The following is a 19,466-nucleotide window of genomic DNA, read 5'->3' on the forward strand; positions in this document are numbered from 1 at the left end:
TAAATAATCTGTATGAATGGTCAGTGTTTTTAATCAGTTGAATTTGGCTCCACCAAAATTCTGAGAGATCTGTTCCTATTTGACTTTAGTAAGTGATTATGATTGCAGTACATTTATGTGGGGGAAATGGCTGTGAATTACGTGAATACTGATGGAACAGTTAAACCCTGAAACTATTGCTGGTTTCTTATATGAGCTCAGTTCTGTATAGCAACTTTAATATTAGAGGCTTGTGGATTCTGCTTTGATACTGTTTTCTTGTTTTTGTCTAAAAATCCCAAATGCACTGTGGAAAAGGATTCTGTAGGGTGCCAGTACTTTAGGAAATGTGCATAAAAATCTCTTACACATGCTGTTTCCTCAGAAGGAGGTGTAACTTTTGGAACACACTGCACAATTCTCCACATAGTGTTTTGCAGGCTTTGCTCTCAGCTTCATTTCTCAGGAGCTATGTAACAAGTATCTTTCTATTTTACCTTGCTCTTTGTGCTGCACTGTTCAGGCAGTACATAATTCTCTTTCCCTTCCCCCATGTTTCTTTGACAACTCTGAAGTGTTTTCAGTGCAGCTGAAGATACCAGACATGTTTGGGCTTATCCTTCATGTTGTGCACTTCCTTTCCATTATCACCTGGTCTTTTTAGTTCTGATTTCACAATGACAGCTAGAGAGGCTGGGGAAGAAAGAGTATGCATATGAATTTGCCCTGGAGAAGTATGCGGCAAGGAAGTGGTTGTATTACCAGCATGTGAAACTGAAGTGTTTCCCAAAGTGGGAGCAGGAGCTGCAGCCTCTGTCACTGGCCCTGCAGTTCCTCCTCTGGCTTGCTGCTGTGGCTCAGGAGCATCCCCAGATGTTTACATACCCACCCTGTGAAAAAATGTTCCGTTGCAGAATGAGGATGGGCTGTGCAGATGGGCAATCTCTGTCCTTGAGACTCTGTCAGGACAGGGGAGAGAGAAGAAGGAAATAGTAGCCTAATCATGTAATTTTTAAATAGTTAAATAATTTTAAAAACTACCAACCTTGTAAAAATCCACAACCAACCCTCCCCCCAGCCCCTTGCCCCCAGTAAAGGTGGATGGAAGGGGGAGAAGGGAAGGCAGGCAGTTGGGGTAGCACGTGGAGGGATGATAAGGGCAGGTACAAGATGGTGATGTCTCTTTGAAGAAGAAGACTTAGAGGAAAAGAGGAGCAATATTTAATACCAGAGGGGAGATGGGACTGTATTGCAAGCAGCAGAAGGAGACCACAGGCGTGGATGAGGGCTGATGCAGGAAGACCAAGTGGGGAAGAGACAGGACTTCTGCAGCACTGGCTCAGTCAGTGGTGATCCCCACTGGAGCTGGAGCAGGCAGGAAGCAAAGAGAGCTCCACAGGGCAAAAATATGTGTATTTCATTCTTGTGCCAGAAACAAGTGAAGTGCACTGGGTGTTCCCAACCTGTCGGCTGCCCTTTCTGTACGTGCTCCAGGAGTGTCTGCAGGAAGCTTCAATCACAGGTCAGGAAGTACAGCCTTCCTGACTTGCCTTGCTGGCAGCTGTGAAGTTGGTGAGAGTAAAATCTCCATAAACATCTTACATTATGCCCTATTCCAGCCTAAAAAAAAAAAAAATAGTCCTTTTATCCTTAGCCTTAAGTCCTAATAAATTCTCTTCATTTATCTTAAGTTTTTGAGGTTCAAACCAATAGATTGTAAGACAGTGATGCAGGGCAGTGCTCTGCCACTATTTCCTGCTGCCTCTTTACCTAGAACTCTGAAACTTTTCCTTCCTCTGAGCCACTGCAATTGTGTGGTTGGATTTGCATCTTTGTTCACATGCCAATGTTTTTTGTCGCATGACTTTGACCACGTGCTTGGTGGATGTACTTCCAGTCATGTGAAGTAGAAGCATTAAGGCTTGTGGCTCTTCTTCATAGTTAGTATATTCCTCATCTGGTCTTGTGATACTCTGAAACATATACTTTCCAACTGCTTGGAGCAAACCTAGAGAAATATGGGAAAAAAAAAATATAAAAATAGTGTTTTCCTCAACTCTTCCTTTCTAGTATTGCTAATTCACTAAGGTTCTATAATAATGGGGTGGTGAAAAAGATGGAAAAAAATACCTTCTGGAGGTAGTGTCAAAACGGTAATGAATTTTAGATAAATGCTTTTACACCAGGAAATTACTTGAGTTTGTTGAGGAAGCCTTTGTTCCACTCGTGTCTGGCACTAAAAGCTTGTGCAACACTTCTGCAGTGCACTCCTGTAGCCAGAAGAACTACTTAAAATGTTAGTGGATTGTTTGTGGGTTCTGTGCACATCTTGATACCACCGCAGAAAAGACCCCATATCTTCAAAATCTGAATTATGTGTTTTCTCTTATTTTGCTTTTGTAGTATGTGGTTTTCAAATTCGGTTCATGGTCTGGCTTTTCTGAGCAAGATTTTAATGGATTTTAGTTTCTTGTGTAAGGAAATGTTTAGACTTCATCCACTATGCTATCATCAATTCTGTATGATTCCAATTTTCAATTTAATAATTGATTCATAAATTTGGAGCCATGCCATAAAGAGAAATTTTATTTCATTTATATAATTGAAATTTAGCTCAGTGCTGTTCACTTTTAAGGGCAGAGGAATAAAACTCACATAAGGTGTTGGATTTCAACATTTTGTTTCATGAAGGGCCTTTGTTTTTCAGTTTAGCTTGACTTCTACGTTTAACTCCAGATTTCTGATCGTTGCATTAATTCTGTAGAATAACCCTGAAGTAATACCGGTGTAAAACTGTCCTTTTGTTGCTACATTGCAGATGCCCATTTGTGCAAACACTCACATTTCAGTACTGTTGTCTCTTGTACCATCTGTGTTTGTGTCTGACTGTCCTCCACTTCCTTCATCGTTTAACTTAGGTCAGAGCACTGGGATGCAGCTGGATTATGTGACTGATTCAGCTTCTCACATAGGTCTTCAAAACTGGTTTGTTTTTTTTTTTCCCCCCTGAAGTATCATATTTGCATTTTGAGGTAGAACACAGCTGATCCAATTGACCTATATTAGTGTAGAAGCCCCCAGTGCAATTTTTGCTCTCACTTTTTGCAGTGAGGTGGAACATGAAGCACAAATTCTCTGAAGCTTTGTGCCGCTGGAAACCATAAAACAGGGGAAAGTTAGGAATCAAAGACTGTCAGTAAGAGAACTGAAGTCATGGAAGCCAACTTTCATTACACCTGTCTGTATGAAGAGAACAGTAAACAAAAAGTAGGAAAGAAAACTGTGTCAGGAATGTTGGTTGATGTCTAAATTAGATACTTAAACTGGGTTGTCCTCCTCTGTGGTGTAATGGGGAAGAGAAGGAAAGCACAGGGTCCACGAAGAAATTATGCTAGGAAATAGGCCTGCATGATGTTCAGTTTCTGTAATTTGAAATATTGAATATCCAACCTGAGAGATCTTTCATTTTTGAGGTTTTATATTTAGGCTTCTAACTAGCTATAGAATGTACTTTATGATGATATTTAAGTGTCTCTAACAGATTGGGTAGATCTCTTCTATAAGATTTTTTTTTTTTTCCTTTCTGGAAGCACAGTCATATGCTGTAATCTTTTCCTTAAATTGGCTAATCTTATATACAGTGTGAACTATGGCATCCTGAAAAACCCATATGTGCTTCCTGCTCTCTAACACACACTGCCCTTTGCAATCAAATTTTTGTTTTTATGTAGGAAAAAAATGTGCCATTTTCTAGTTAAGGCACAAAGCCTAAGAAGCCTAAGAGTATAATTCTGGCTCTTTCCACCATGAATAATCACATCTCCACAGAAAATGCCCCAAGTCCCTGTAATAATCCTTGGGACAAAGTGCTGTCTGCAGAGAGAATGCCAAGGACAGTGTCCTTGGACTACTTGAACGTTGGCATCCTGTTTCCTGGGAGAGCCCAGGCTGAGTGTTAACAGTCCTTGTCACAAATTGTTCAGCACTTACTGTTTGTCTTGTGTACATCAGATTTGTAGTTACCCCCCAGTGTGTGATGCTTATTCATTCAGGAAAGTTACCAGAAGTGTTATGCAGTCAGATTGCTATGGGTATGAAATAATTAAGGAACCCTATTCTGCAGCGAGAAATTACTTGAAATACTTAAAACCTAGTAAGTTAGGTAGCTCAGACGCAGCAAAGAGCTCCTGTAAAGTCTGAGAAGCTGAATCTTTACAGCAGGCTGAAAGCGTACACAAGTGGAGGAGATCTGTTTCCCTTAACATACCTTAATGTTGTTTTTGAATTCTGGGTTGGACTTCTAACCATGACAGCTGTCCATTTTCTTCAAAGGAAGGAGAAGGATAATATTCTCTCCTATATGAATGATCTAATATCAAGAAGAAAAGAGCAAGCCATGAACAGACTTGTATTAATGGCAGAATTTAACTACCAGGTTCATCTTTGCCACAGAAAATACTCTCACACTCTGTCTTTTGGACCAAGAGTTGCTACAGCACACTGAAGGACATAGAATAGATTATATTCTCTCTTTGTTTCTTAACATTATGTACAACTTACTGAGTACTCCCTTATTAGGAAAAACACTTTTAAACTGTATTCCATAAAGGAATGACATGTTCCGATAAGCACTTGTTCAGAATTTTGACACATAGTTCCAAAATACTGTCTTGAAAATCTTATTAAGATTAAATTTTGGACATGCAGATTTCAAAGACTTCTTTCTTCCTTTCTGTCATTTCATAGATGCCTAATTTGTATGGTTTCTCATGTCCAGAATTGTTTCGTTGAGCTGCTCTCGTGCCTGGGAGAGACTGATCTGGTTTATTGGCATATGCTTCATTCAGATCATATTAGGCTTACCACAAGATATCACTCAGTTATGTAATTTTCTTTTTAAAAATATAATCAGTGAAGCAATTCCTCTCTGCTCCTGAGTCCTTAAACATGAGCTACAGCATTTTTCAAGAATCTGATTTCTTCTTTTGACTGAGGCAGTCCAAAAGAAGCACATCTTGCCTTTAAGTCTGTCTTTGTATTGAAATGTATATCAGTGTTTAATCCTTCCAGTCTTTCTTCATTCTCAGTTATTAATCCTACCAGGAATGTTTTCTGTTACTGAGCTTACTGGGGAGGAAAGGTAAATAGGCCAGTATTTCCATTATTCCTGTTGCATAATGGATCCATGCCTCTTTCTGACTGTGTTATGCATGGCTGACCTTTCGTTTGGGACTAGTTTGTTAGACTTCATTTCAAGTATCTGTCAAGTTACTTTGTCAGTCACAGACTCACAGAACCATAGAATATGCTGAGTTGGAAGGGACCCACAGGGATCAAGTCCAACCCTTAGCCTTGCACAGGAGCATCCACAAGAGTCACACCATGTGCCTGAGAGTATCATCCAAAGGTTTCTTGAACTCTGTCAGGCTTGGTGCTGTGGCCACTGCCCTGGGGAGCCTGTTCAGTGCCCAACCACCCTCTGGGGGAAGAACCTTTTTTCTAATATCCAACCTAAACCTTCCCTGACACAACTTCAGGCCATTCCCTCAGGTTCTGTCACTGGTCACCACAGGCCCCTCTTCTCCTCACCAGGAAGTTGTAACTGCAATGAGCTCTCCCCTCAGTCTCCTCTTCTCCAGCTGAACAGACCAAGTGCCCTCAGCTACTCCTCATACGGCTTCCTCTCGAGACCCTTCACCTTGGGCAGTTGCAGTGGCTTCATTGGGTTTTTGTTTGCTTTTTAGTGGACTTCCCATGTAGCTAGGGATAGAGGGAGAAGCTGGCGCTCGGGAACTGTGAGAGAAGCTTTTCAAGCAAGTTACCCCGGAGAGTGACGGGAAGAGAAGACAGCAGCAATCACTGATCAGAACCACTGTTCCCAACCCCTCATCATTTAACCCCCGGGCGGTTCAACGCACTGCTCCAAGCTCTTCCTGATATCCTCCTCGGGGTAACTTCAGAGGGCACGTCACCAGTGCTCCCCAGAGGTGAGGAGAAGCATCTCGGAAGAAGGAAGAAGTTTTGTGGGGGTTGTGTGCTGAGGAGGAGAAGATGGGCTGGAAGCGCCGCTGCTGCTGGGGAGGTGGAGGCACCGGGGACCTTCTCGTCCTGGTGCCAGGGATCCTGCTTCCCACCTGCAGGACACACCTCTACACCAACCACTGGGCTGTGCGGATAACCGGGGGGCTCCTGAGGCCAACAGAGTAGTAAGCAAATACGGATACATCAATATAGGACAGGAAGGTTTAAGCAGTACCTTTCAAGTGCCTCTCTGCATTCCTGAACATCTCTAGAAGAAAGTGTCAGTCTGACAAAACTGGAATAGGCCAGCAGATCTTTCTCGATAGTTCTCCAGTTATTTTTATCAGACTCCAAGTCTTGTAAAGATTCCAGATATTCCTCAAATGTCTGTGTTTTTCTTGCCATTATCTTTTCCCTTTCTTACTGGCTTGTTACCTACATCCTGAGGATCCAGTTACCTACTGGATGTTGTTACCTAGAACGCTTCCATCAATGCTGTCTCCGTACAATCCTAAACATCCACTGGTCAGATGATGTGACCAATCCATCTGTTCTAGAACAAGCAGCAGTCACAAGCATTGAGGCCATGTTGCTGAGAACACAGCTGTGCTGGGCAGGGCACGTCTCCAAGATGAAGGACCAACCACCCCCTCCCTAAGATCCTGCTTTATGGTGAACTTGCCACCGGCTGCTGCAAGAGAGGAGCCCCAAAGAGGAGATACAAGGACTGCCTGAAACAACATCTCAGCCTTGGCCATATTGATCACCATAACTGGTCTACTCTGGCCTCCAATCAGGAGGTCTGGAGACACCCCATCTCTAACGCTGCTGATGCCTTTGAGAACGCAGCAGGATCACTCTCGAGGAGCAAAGAAAGATAGAAAGAATCATGTCTTGTTGATGCCACCTGAGGAATCTTTCTGCTGTGCCTTTTGCAACCAGGCTTTTCTATCTCACATTGGTCTCTTTAGCCACCAGTGTGCTTGTAGCAAGTGTGGGTAGAGTCCTTCCCCAATCTTCGTTGGCGAAGCCCGACCGTGATGATGATGATGAGTTAATGTGAGTGAATTAAAAAATCAGAATGGTAATGCCAGCATAGATCCCCTTTTAAGAGTGGTTTATTCAAGTTAATGCCAGTATTGCGGGGAAGGTGCTTTTACTGTGGTAAGGAGGAAATGTGAAATACCTTCTCTTAAAGAAGAGTGCATGGGTCTTATTTGCTGTAGTATTTATAGATAGATAGATACAGATATGAAAACATATTAATTACCTTATGTAGAGGAGGTATTGGAGGCACATAGAAGCATTGTAATTAATTATTGGGGGGTAGGAGTGCCAGAGGAATTGTCTGATTTGTAAAACAGCAAACCACATCTGTAGTTGAATAGCACCTTCATCTCGAAAGATCTGTCAGGCTTTGAATGAAAACTGCTGAGTGCTTGGCACTTCTGGAAATCTAGCTACCTAACTTTCCATTTGAGTTTTGAGATGCTTTTAACATAAGTGTCCTAATTGGAATGCCACAAGAAGACTGCTGTACTGAATGTTTTCTGTCTTTTAATGGACTGTGACTTAACACATAAATGAAAAGCCACACATTGACATGAATCTCTAGTCCCAGCTGATTTTAAAGTGCAGATCTAGTTTTTATACAGATGTTATTACTTGATTTATCTGTTGTAGAGCAAACAAACTCATGGAAGATAACTGAAATTTCTTGTTGTTAACAGAGTTGCCTTGGAAGAAAAATGTGATTTACTGTCAAAATTTCATTATTTATCTTCAGATAACTCAGTCTAGAGAATGATTTTGTCAGCAACTGCTCTCTTATAAATATGGTGGTTCCTTTGTTTCTGTACCCTGCTTCTTCTCCTCAATATCTCCTACAACTATCTTTGCCCCAGGATATTTAGATAGATTTCAGCAAAGCTTCTTAATGTAGTAGGTTATCTGTCATGCTTTTACTTTCCCTCCTTTAATTTCTTTTATTTGTTTAAAAACAAATCTCCCACCCAATTATTTTATACTGTAGGTAGACTTCAGACCTGTTTCATAAGTGTAGTTTCTTTTGCTCTGCTATGCTCTGCCTTGCTTCTCCCCCTCCTCTCTTTCCCCCAGCGTAACACTGGCTTTTCCTGTTACCCCCAATGTAACACTAACCTTTCCTGTTACCTTTGTGCCTCTTCCTGTTCCTTTCTGCTGCTTGGGTCTCAATATAGCTGTAGTGGTTAATACCACTGTGGTGATGCTTATTAGCTGGACCAAGAATTTGAAAGCTGATGGATAATGTTACATTATGAAGTCCTTTGTGGGGTGGTACAGGAGACAAATTGTAACTAATTCTGTTTTAAAAGCCTTGGAAAAAGCTGATAACTCTGCAAAAACTGACTGTGGTGCCATTTAAGGGCAAGGGACTCAATATGTGTTACAAATCACAGAATGGTTTGGGTTGGAAGGGACCTTTAATGTGGTATTGGAGACTCTTGGATTCTCTTTGTTAACCTCTCTATTGGTTTGCTGTGACCAGTAACTCCTTGTAAATAGGCATCAAATCCCAGGTGTAAAGTTTTGTTGCAGAAAAAATTTTTGTTATATATCCCAAAAAGAACCATGTGCTTGTTCTAGTCCTTAGAGGTTGGTGTACTTTCATTTCCATATATGTTTAAAGAAGTCACGTACTGTTAACTTACCAGAAGCTTCTACAACAGAGTAGTACTGCAGCTATTGCTAATTTGGTGGTTGAAGTTGAGCTCAAGTGTAGAAGTGGTTTTTTTGTTTGTTTCACTGCCTTTTTTTTTTTTCTTTTCGGCTGAGAATCCTCTAGTAGGAAGACTCACACATATCCAGAAGTAATAGCTTGTTTTGCAGAAAGTGATGATCTTCTGAGGGTGTGTTCAATAGCACAGTTACTAATAACATGCAGTTACAAAAAAACCAAAAGCCCGTCACTTGACAAGTTGAGAGAGGTAACTTCTCAGAAAAGCTTCTGGAAAGCTTTTCACTATTTCTTTTTTTTGCTGTAAGTATTTGTACATTTAGAAAGTACTTCTTTTTGAGATACTGCAGTTTCAATATTACAGTAAAATAGGGTATTCACCAAGAAGTGGAAGACAGTATTTTATTGTTTTCAGAACTTTTTCAAAAATCCCAAACACTTTGTCTCGTTCCCCCTTCAAAATACCAGTATGAAATTAATGAGTCAAAGTTGATGACCACTATCTGCTGATTGTTATTACTGGTGTAATACCACCACTGTCTAAATTTTACAGCTGCCTGGGATATCAATATATTATAAAACAAGTTAAATCAGCATTTGTTTTGAGGGTGGTAGCTTTGTGCACGTCTCACTGAAGCAATTGGAATGCTTGAGATATCTATTTAGCAACATAAAAAGATACACACATACTGGTTAATTTCAAATGTTCAAAAATGGATGTACTAGTAACATAAAAAGCAGATTTACTCTCTTTTGACAAATGTCAGCATTATTCACTACATTGCGTGTCCAAGAACTGCAGTTGTGTCAGCACCACTTTGTGTTATTCTACTGCTCCTCTAACTTTTATCCCTCTTTATTCTTCTAGTTACTTCTGCCTTGTGTGTTGCTTAATGTGAAATAACCTGTGTGGGGTTATTGTTGTTGGTGGAGTTTTCTTCCCTTGGACTCTAGCTGATGTATGGAACATGGAAATTGAAATTCTTTCCACTAGTTTGTTCTACCATCCCAATTACAGGGCTATACAATAGGAGATGGGAGAGAGGTATGAGATCAAGCTAGATAGAAGAGCAGATAGAATCAAGTATTAAAATATTATTATATGTAAACATGGTAGCTGTACCTTTTCTTGATCTTATTTTGTTCTTACTTTAAGTATTTATGAGATGTTCACATGAAGGAAAAAACACAATTGTAGGTTAAGGCATCACAAATTCTGGACTAGAAGAATAATTAACTTTTTGTGGCACTGGAAGTATTTCAGCCATGGTTCTTGAATAATACCAGTTGTATTATTCTTCAGGATTAAATGCTTTACACAGAACTGAGGCAGTTAACTGTAAATGTGTTGATTTCGTAAGTTCACAAATTAGAAATTAGGTTTGTTCATCTCTGCTTTTCTTTGTGCCCTTCAGAAATAATCATATGAGGATCAAAGACCTCAGCAGAAGTACCAAGGGGAGACATATTAGGGAAGATCTCTTTCTTAAAAGGTTACCATGAAGTAGAGTAGTCTGTCCTTTGTTAACACAGAGTTAAAACAGCATACTTCTGTCTACGGTCCTTCCAGTGCTAGGTCACCATTGTCAGATCTTGGGACAGATAGCAGCCTTTTAATTTCAGGCTGTGTCTGGAAGTCATCACCTCCTGACTGTTCAGGAGTGCAGCATGCTCTGGTAATCTTATGGGCAGGAAATGCTGCAATTCTTGTTGCCTTCTGTGGACACTTGGCTTCCTCAGAGCTGGCGCAGATCCCACTGTCTGCTGCATAAAGAGACAGACCTTCAGGTACAGGACTGCTGATTTGATGACATTTAGTGAAAAACTAGTTTGACCTTTAGTTAAGGCCTAGAAAAACTGTGATTTCCTTCTCACCTTTTGCTGTGTGATAGTCTGACACCCTAGGTTAGAATGCTTTTGTACCCCATGTAATCTCTGCGTGTGCTATTAATGTAAAACTAAAGATCACTTCAGCTTGCTCGCCATGCAGTAAATATTCTGTTTCCATTGTGAACAACTTATTTGCACATAGACTCAAAAAACATGTTTTATGAGTTATGTGTTGGTACTCAGGGTTCTAATGAAGAGTTAATATCTTTCTCTTAATAGTTTTATGCTCTTTAGCAGTGAATTTTTTGCCCTGAGGAGGAAGAGTCCAAAATGAAAAACAATTAATTTTGCTTGTTTTCTTTCTTCTGACATTAGAAAAGCTAAACAACTTCTTTACAGAAAATTGCTGACAGCATACTGGCAAGCAAGATGGTACCAAAACCAGTCCATGAAACAATTAGTTTTTAAATAGTTTGATTTAAAAAAAAAAAAAAAAGACAAAACTATTTATTTGGCTACGTTTTCTGAATGGAAACACTGCCCATATCCCTCTCCTTCACAAGTGGCACAATCATGTGAATGCGTTCATAAATGAATCCAGCTGTTAAAGCCAATAAAGATTTTAGCTGAGCCCTGGGAAGGTGGTTCAGTGTGAATGAACAGTGCTTAAGACCACAGCACAGTAGGCTGATTCAGTCACTGAGTCCTTTTCTGTTTTCTGTCTTTAATCTGTATGTCCCAGAGAAGGCTGGCACTTTTTAAAGCAGAGTTCTTTCTGGAAGATCGGGCACGTTAGGATATTGTTCTTACTGGTTTTAAAAGTACAGATCTCGTCTCAGTAGCTCTCAAAGTGCAGTGAGAGCTTCCCGAGTCGTTTAGTCAGGACTGGATCATAAGTGAGCAGCTTCTGAGGAGCATCCCTGGAGGGGAGCGGGCTGTGGGGGTGACAGGCAGCTGAGCTGGGGCACCCGTGCCTTCTGCAGCTCTTCACATGAGCAAGGTCACGTCTGGCAGCAGCGCTTGCCTGCCTGCTTTCTGCTGGGGGGAGAGGGGGGAGTGCTCTAATCTGGCGGTGCTGTGCCTGCTCGGAGGAGCAGATAATGAAACCCTTTGTGTCCCCCTCTAGAGACGTTCTTCAGCAGCAATGGGCCGTGCAGCTGCAGCCCTGGCAACAAGGGCCCGGAGGAAAGAATGAGGGCAGCTTCCCAGAGCTGGATGGCCGCAGGGTTGGGGATGAGCAAATTAAACCGGTGGCATAGTGCTTGGACGAACCTGTGTGCCTGTTATCCTTCCTACGGATGTTTGGGGGGGTTTTTTCCCCTAATTTTGACCCTTAGAGTGAAATCTGTTTATGTGGGTTTTAGTGCATAGATAAATCAATGGCTACAGACTTGCCAGTGTCTTTGTTGCTTTTAGAGTCTTGATAGTGCGTTTTCTGGAGAATTTGCAGTGCTGGTCTGATACAATGCACAATTCACTGCCACCCGTTAAGGAGCATGAAAGAATTCAGTTTGAGCTGATTTTTGTAGCATAGGTGCACGAAATACTTAAGCCACGGTTGGAGAAACCAATTTATTTTTAAAAGTGTATGTGTATGTATACATATTCATGGCGATATTTGCATTGGTGCTTCTGAGGTGGTTACGGTCATTGTGACAGCTGTCTTCTGGAAAAATTAATGTTGAATTTTTCGTTTTTCAGATGCAACAATCTGATCTGTTTGCATGGGAACTTCCACGAATGAGCTGGGGATAAGGCTGCTGTTGATGTGAATTATGATAGGCTCCATTAATTACCTTAGCTGTGGGTAGTGATTCACAAGCCCCAGTTGGGGCTGCATGTCTGGGAGAGAGGGGGCATTTGTTTGAGGGAGAGACAGAATAATGAATATCTTAAACCAAATGGTCTGTGCCTGAGTGGCAGACAAAGAGGGCTTTGGGGCAGTGGCTGATTATTCTGCGTGAAAGGACCACAGCCATATCTGCCTTTTGTGCTGAACCTCTCATGTGAGCCATCGCCCCCTATTTTTGTGGAGGAAAAGGGGAGATGAAATCCACTTAGGAAGGAAGTGCACCTTGCCAGTGAAGGTGCTGTTTCTGACTCCATCATGTGCGTCTGGTTAGTGTAGCGAGGAGTGGAGATGTGGAAATTTTGGTTATTTTATTTCTGTTTTCTAGTCTTTTGACAAATACAGCAGACATTTTTGAGCAAGTTATGTACAGCCCTTTGTTTGGTCTCTCTTCCCCTTCCCTACCTCCTAGATGCAGTCTCTAATGTCTGTGCTACAAGCTGATTGTAAGTCAAGAGCCCAGAGCAAATGGAGCAGCAGATGTGATGTGATTCCTGGACGTTCTCTGAATCAGGCCAGAGTGCTGACCTGAGGCAATCACAAGTCAGGACCACGTTCCCTTCCACTGACTGTGCTACACAGGCACTATTGTCCTGCTCATGAGCTGGGTGAAAAGCTAGTACAACGCCATCTTTAACTTCTTAAGCAAGAGTTAATGAAGCTTGATTGTAGACTGAATGAGTTACTAATTTCTTGGGGTTTCTTTTTTCTTTTCTTTTTTTTTTTTGTTTTGTTTTGCCTTTTCTCTCACTTGTTCTGTGTTCAGCTTGAGCAATGAAAGAGGACTGAAGGTGAAAGCTAGGGAGAACATGTTCTTTCACTAGGTGTATTTGTTGACTTGCTGTAAAGGCAAAATGAAGGGTCTTGCACTTAAATATGTGGAAACACCTTGAGTCTCAAATGGTAGAATTCTCTGTCTTTTTTGAGGGATAAGAAAGATGAGGGAAATGCTTTGGGGCTGGGAGACAACTTGAGGCTGTACTTAAGTGGTAGGTTTAACAATTGTAACTTGTGCTCTTTTCAGAAGTTGCTATTGAAGGCAAAGCTACAGATTTAAATTTCTTTTGTCCTCTTTAACAGTCTTTTTCCTTTATTTGAGAAGGAGCAACAATAACGGAAAAGCATGTTCAAGAGCAATTGCAACTTTTATCTATATGCATACTTCTTACACCTTAATCTTAAGTTTCAGATAAAAATTGTTATCCCAGGCAAAGGAATTGGTGTGTGGTTTTAGGTTTTTTGTTTCCAAACATACACAGAAAATCCTTGTCAGCAGATACAAGGAGAATGTCCCCCACCCCACCCACACACAGAAAAGAAAAAATGAGCAGTTGTGTGACATTGGAGGAGATAGGATCTCGTTCAAAACAGAGAAACTTTGTATGTCAGACTGAATTGTCACCGTGCAGCTGTTTGACAGTTTAGTCAAAGGAGTTGCTGCTTGCCTTTCCTTTGAGTTGATTTTCTACGTGCGGATTGGATTGTACGCTGCAGCAAAACCCTAATGACAAATGAAATACTATGGTGTTAGCAAATGTTTGAAAATAAACAATACCAAACAGAATTAAGACAAGTGTGAAGGCAGAAAATACCTTTGTTTTCCCCCTCTTGAACAGAGGGGCTTCCACTGAATTTTACAGCTGAAGTTGTCGGTGGTGGTGGAGTTTCACAGCAGTTCTGTGGTGTGCAGAAAGAATGCTCACCACAAAGCTTCTGAATGTCAGTAAGGAGATATTTATCAATTGTATGTACTCCAAATATATTACAATGCCTTCTTCAAAAGTGGTTGCAGACCTTCCTAGGAGTTCAGGGTAATTGGGGGTAGGGGAAAATGTCTCCTTAGGACTAAAGTAAATAGTACATCTTCTCTTAAAGTCAAAAAATCTGCCATTGTAGTTCTTTTGTGAAAGGCAGTGTGCTAGTTTGGGCTATTGTAGTCTTTCCAAAACTTGTCTAATCCCTGTTTCTTGGTCATTTGCCACAGCAGTTCTTGAGAGAAAATGAAACTGTTGTACTACTTAGTGGTTTGTGTCTCCAAATTACTGCAATGCTGGCATGGGACAAAGTTCCACTGTGTTTAATGAGACTATGCCTGTGTTTTAAAAGGGAAGCATGTGTTGACCATGGCAGTACCAGTAAAGGTAGTGGATTTGTGTGTTAGGAAATTCTAATGGCTTGTCCTGTTTCTCCATAATAACAGTTGCAACCAGGATGAAAATTCTGAATATATATTTACCTTATGGTCTAAGGAACTAAATATTCACCAAGAGAAATAACTCTGATTAACCAACTTTACCTGTCAGAAGAGCAGAATAAGACACCAGATGGTGAGAGTAGAGTAGGTGGTGTTGGAAAAGCATTTTTTTTTTCCAAGCTTAAACTTGGAAGCATCTGATGTGAAATCCATCAGGAGCTAAGCCTTGTCATTTACTGTGCTGTCTGTGGCTTCTTCAGGTCTTGGAGGAACCTAATAGTCCTTCCTGATATGAAGAGCCTCAATAGTTGCCCCTGCCATTTTCCTCATGGCATTTTCTTTATGGCTTTGTCATGTACGTCACAAAAAAATTGCTACTTATGCTGCCTGTCTGAAAAACTTCCGTAGCTGATCTTGAGTAAAAGGAACTTTTATTTCCCTGTTTCAAGTGGGCAAATGGTTTTGAGTGATGTGAGAAACACTTGAGTCTTCATGCTGGTGTTTACTGAGAGTCTCACTCTGTGTGGCAGCAGCATTCTTCTCATAGCGAGGCAGCACAAGTATTATACCTCGTATTTGTTATTCAGGACCGTTCGAGTTTATCAGCACAAGTGCTCTGTGGCTTATGGTTGTTTTGGCATGAGAAATACCATGGTCAAAACACTGTTTATTTTATACGCTTCCACTAGGGGTTCTCTCGAGGTCAGAAGGTTGGAGAGAAAAGGGCAGTAATTTTTGCTTGTATTTTCTTTGCCTTCCTCACCTGTTGGCAAGCAGGTAACAAACTAAAATACCATAAGAAGATTGTGTGGAGATAGTATGCCTCTGATCCATATCACAATTGCTGATACTGTTTTCAAAGGTGTTTTCTTATAAATAAGCTCACTTATTCCTTTCCCCCCCCACCCAGACGAATTCTCCAGAGCTAGGTCTTTGTCCCTGAAAGTGTTCACTCAGTGTGGATAAGCAAACATGGACAGATAACATGACAGCACAATTGAAGTACCCACAGTTGGAAAAAGAATGTAACTTCATTGCTGTGCTATCTTACAAGTGATAAGACTTTATTTCACGCTGATAACATCTGCTATAAGTAGGTACTGTTTTGACCAGTACCAAATTCAAGATCTAGTGAATCCTTTTTCCTTGCCATATGTGTTCATGGAGGAGAGAAGTACAGATATTCTTGAGGAGGAAGAGAAAGCAAGAAATAGGTAGGAGCAATGTCTGAAGACTGTGCTGAGCTAGTGTGAAGACCTGGACAACACAGAACAAGAGCAGGAAGTACAGGCTCCTCTTTTAACAAAACTTCTGGAAACATAAGTGTAAAGGACTTTTTAGGAAGAAGGACTCTGTAGCAAGAAGAACCTGTTTCTCTATGAAGGGCAACACCTGTATGGAACATCACTCTAGGGAACAGGTGGTGCAGCACGGAAGGGTTGCTCTGCTTGTTCTTTCTATTTTGTTTTCCAACTTTTGGCTCCTATCCCTTCTGTCCCCAGGATGTAGCATGCCTGCTTCACAGTGCAGAACTGCAGGAAGAACAGAGGCAGCACAAAGAGGAAAAACACTAGAAACTGAGAATTTGGCAGCCTGACACATCTTGAGGGTGATTATTTTGTTTGTTTGAAACACCAGCAGAAAGCTAAAAGTTGCACAGAGTTCTATTATCAGTTTCAGCCTTAGCAGCAGCATAACCATGCAGATATCTTGAGGGGAGAGTCAAGGAATATGCTTAGTAGTTTGGGGTTCACTTTTCCCAAATTCTGCATCTCTTGTCACTCTTGTATCTTTATTTCTTTAAGATTTGAGCTGTATTTGATAGACCATTTTACAGAAGCTAAATAGATAGACAAGACCCAACAGAATATTCATTAATTTAAAAAAACCCAAAACATATGGAATACATCCATGGCAAAAACCTTGAGGTAGATTGTGAAGTAGGGAAAATTACTACAAAGCTTTGATTATTTGTTTATAAAGAAAATAATATATGTCTTTACTTGGAATGTCATACATAATGAAAATAATAGTAAAAGGCTAGTGATGTATGATCTCCCCCAACATTCACACCTTCCAGATGCTTATTTGTGCTTCTTCCTGTACCTTCCCTTTTGAAAATTGAGGAGGTAGAGCAAATGTTCTTTGAGAAAGCAGAAAACAAAATTAAGGGGAGAGGGAGGGATGAGGAAGTGTTGTGAATTGGAAGGAAATGGAGGGGTGTGTTTCTAAGATTTAGCTGGCTTAATCATTAGAATAACTTTCTAAGGGTTCTAATAGATATGCATCATTTGTTTTCTTCAAATGGCATTTGAATGCCTATTTAAAAATGGGATTTGAACGCCTGTTTAAAAATGTGAATCAGGAAACAGACTAGAGATTCACTAAAGATCTTCAATCATGACATCAATGTCTCTTTGTGTAGGATATTGGGTGGCAGTGTTGTGGAGGCCTTTTCAGATCAGAAGCACATTGGTCTGTTTCTCACTGTTTCTGTTTGTAACTAGAAATTCCAGAGCAGGCCGTCCTTAGTTTATCTAGCATTTGTCTACAGAGTGAACTTTCAAACTCCAGGGAGGTTTTTTCTGCTGCTTAGTTTACAAAAAAAACCAAAAAACAACCAACCAAACCATGCTTCCCCCCTCCCCCCCCAAAAAAAAAGAGAGGGGAAAAAAAAAGACTGAACATTTGGCTAAACACAGAGCAGTACAAAGTACAACCGTATTAGTGGCCACAAATCAACCAATGACTTAACTATATATTTATTTGTTGTTTTGACTTGTTAAGAATCTGCTTTCTACTTAATCCTCCTTGGCAAAGAGCAATCACACAAAGAAATGTGGTTCCAGCAAATATGCGCATCAGTAAACAGGATGGTGTTGTTTTCCAGGTAACTTCTATAGGTCAGCATTAGTAAGTAAGCTTTCTTTTCAACCTGTATTTTGTTTCTTTAGCCTGCTTTTTCTTGTGTAACTTGTCTGACTTGCAAGGTTTTTGACTCTTAGTTGTAATCTCAAGCCGTAAGTATAAAGTCTGTGTCTTGAGAAAAAGATTAGGCATTTAGAAATCCTGTTATGTCATATGAAAATCATTTCAAAATGAAAATACAAATTTCTAGTGACAAATCTTCCTTCATATTTTTGAGATTTCTTTGCTTGGCACGTACCTGGCAGGTAAACATTGATAAGTATAACAACTGCATATGTGATATATTAATGTTACAGACTCACTGTGTCCATTAGGGTTTTTTTAGAAGGTTGTGCAATGAGGTTTTGTCAAGGGCTGCTGAGGATACTGCAGAGCCTTTATAAATACACAAGACAAGGTTGACATAAGGGAAATGAAACTACTAAAAGCACATAAAACTTGGTAGGTATCATACCCTTAATTCCCCGTGTGGATACTGTAATATCTCATGTCTAATAGAGAAGTAGTATCCATGGACACTGCAGCCACTGGAATATGTTCATAATATGGCTTTCTACAGTCAGTCTTTCCCACCTAAGGAAGGATTAAGCCTAGTCTTCCCTTAAAATTACGATGTTAGTTGAGAACCAACTGCCAGACATGCAGAAGACTACTTGTTATATTTGCTCTGAGCAGCAAAATCGAATACCTGAAAAGACTCCCTTTAAAAATAATGTTGATTCCATCACAAAATGGTCTGATTATGAATCTTTCCAGTTGTGTTGGTAGAATGCAACAAAAGCAGATACCAAGACAGATGTGTGGTGGTGTTTTCTTTTTTAAAACCATCACAGATGAAAGCAATTCGTGGCAACTGCAGAGTTCTGTGAGCAGAGTCCAGAAAAACTTCTGCCGAGGAACGTTTTTGTTGCTTTCTGTAAAAAGGTAACATTGCTTACTTTTGTTATATCTGTTCAATAAAAAGGTAAAAGATTAACATACAGAATTCTAAAGTAGTAAAAATTTGTTGGCCTTTGCTGAAAGGGTGAAGGGTTGACCTCTGTCTAGCATCTCAGAGCAGTTTCGATGTCCTGCCTCTCTGATAAAACATATGTTGAAATCTGTACAACAGTGCAAATGCATGTGCTTAGAACTAAGTTGACTAAGAATGTCCTTGGCTATCTTGAGTTGTAAAATAGTGCTGTTGTATTATTTCTCACAGATGTAAAGTGGAAGAGGTTCAGGAGACTTTCTCAGAGTCAGAATGGTCATGACAGAGGCTCCAGAGCCTGTCAGAAATCTCCTGTTTCTCAGTTTGTTTTTAACAGTTAAATTAACTCCTGTTAAATAGTTAGAAATAGGATTCATGATATTTGATTATACTCAACGATCTTTTTATGTATGCATGGTGTTTCCTTTCAGTAATTACCATGCTTTGCTATGACAATCCTATCTCCAAACTGACTTCACGAATTATATCAAAGAAGTGACTGGGGCCCAAGATGAAGAGTTATGCCTGTGTTAGAATTGTGGGAAATACATTAAGCAAAAAATATTGGTTTACTTACCTGCTTGATACTATTTCTCAAAGTTTTTGCGAAGTCTTTGAATGGTTACTGAATATTTTTTTTGGTTTTTTTTTGGTAATGTAACTTCTTAACATACATTAAGGTCCTTTTGATTTTTTTTTTTTTCCCCAGAATCATGTGCTAAGACTTCCACTATTTACCTACAGAGACTGTTCTACAATTTAGAAAAAAAAATTGAAAGTTTTTTTTTATACTAGCTTTCCATTTTTTCTCCTTTAGCATTTAACTTGGGTAAATTGTGTTAGAGTAGGAAGGGGACCTGGAGGCTGGGTGTCAGAGTACAGAAGTGCTTGTTTGCAAACCTACCTTCGGAAGTAATTAACCAGTTATATCAACAATGTAATTTTTGTTTTGGGAATAATAATTATTTTTCTAATTAAA

General features: G+C 40.2%; 1 protein-coding gene across 3 annotated transcripts in view; it reads left to right on the top strand.

Annotated features, from left to right (window-relative positions):
- CDC42SE2 (CDC42 small effector 2) overlaps positions 1 to 19,466 on the top strand; it is an 80,838-nt gene that overhangs the window by 14,035 nt on the left and 47,337 nt on the right. The gene's annotated exons all lie outside the window — the stretch shown is intronic.

The sequence above is a fragment of the Manacus vitellinus genome, unplaced genomic scaffold (assembly GCF_001715985.3).
Source record: "Manacus vitellinus isolate BGI_N305 unplaced genomic scaffold, ASM171598v3 scaffold_9_pilon, whole genome shotgun sequence".
Lineage (NCBI taxonomy): Eukaryota > Metazoa > Chordata > Aves > Passeriformes > Pipridae > Manacus > Manacus vitellinus.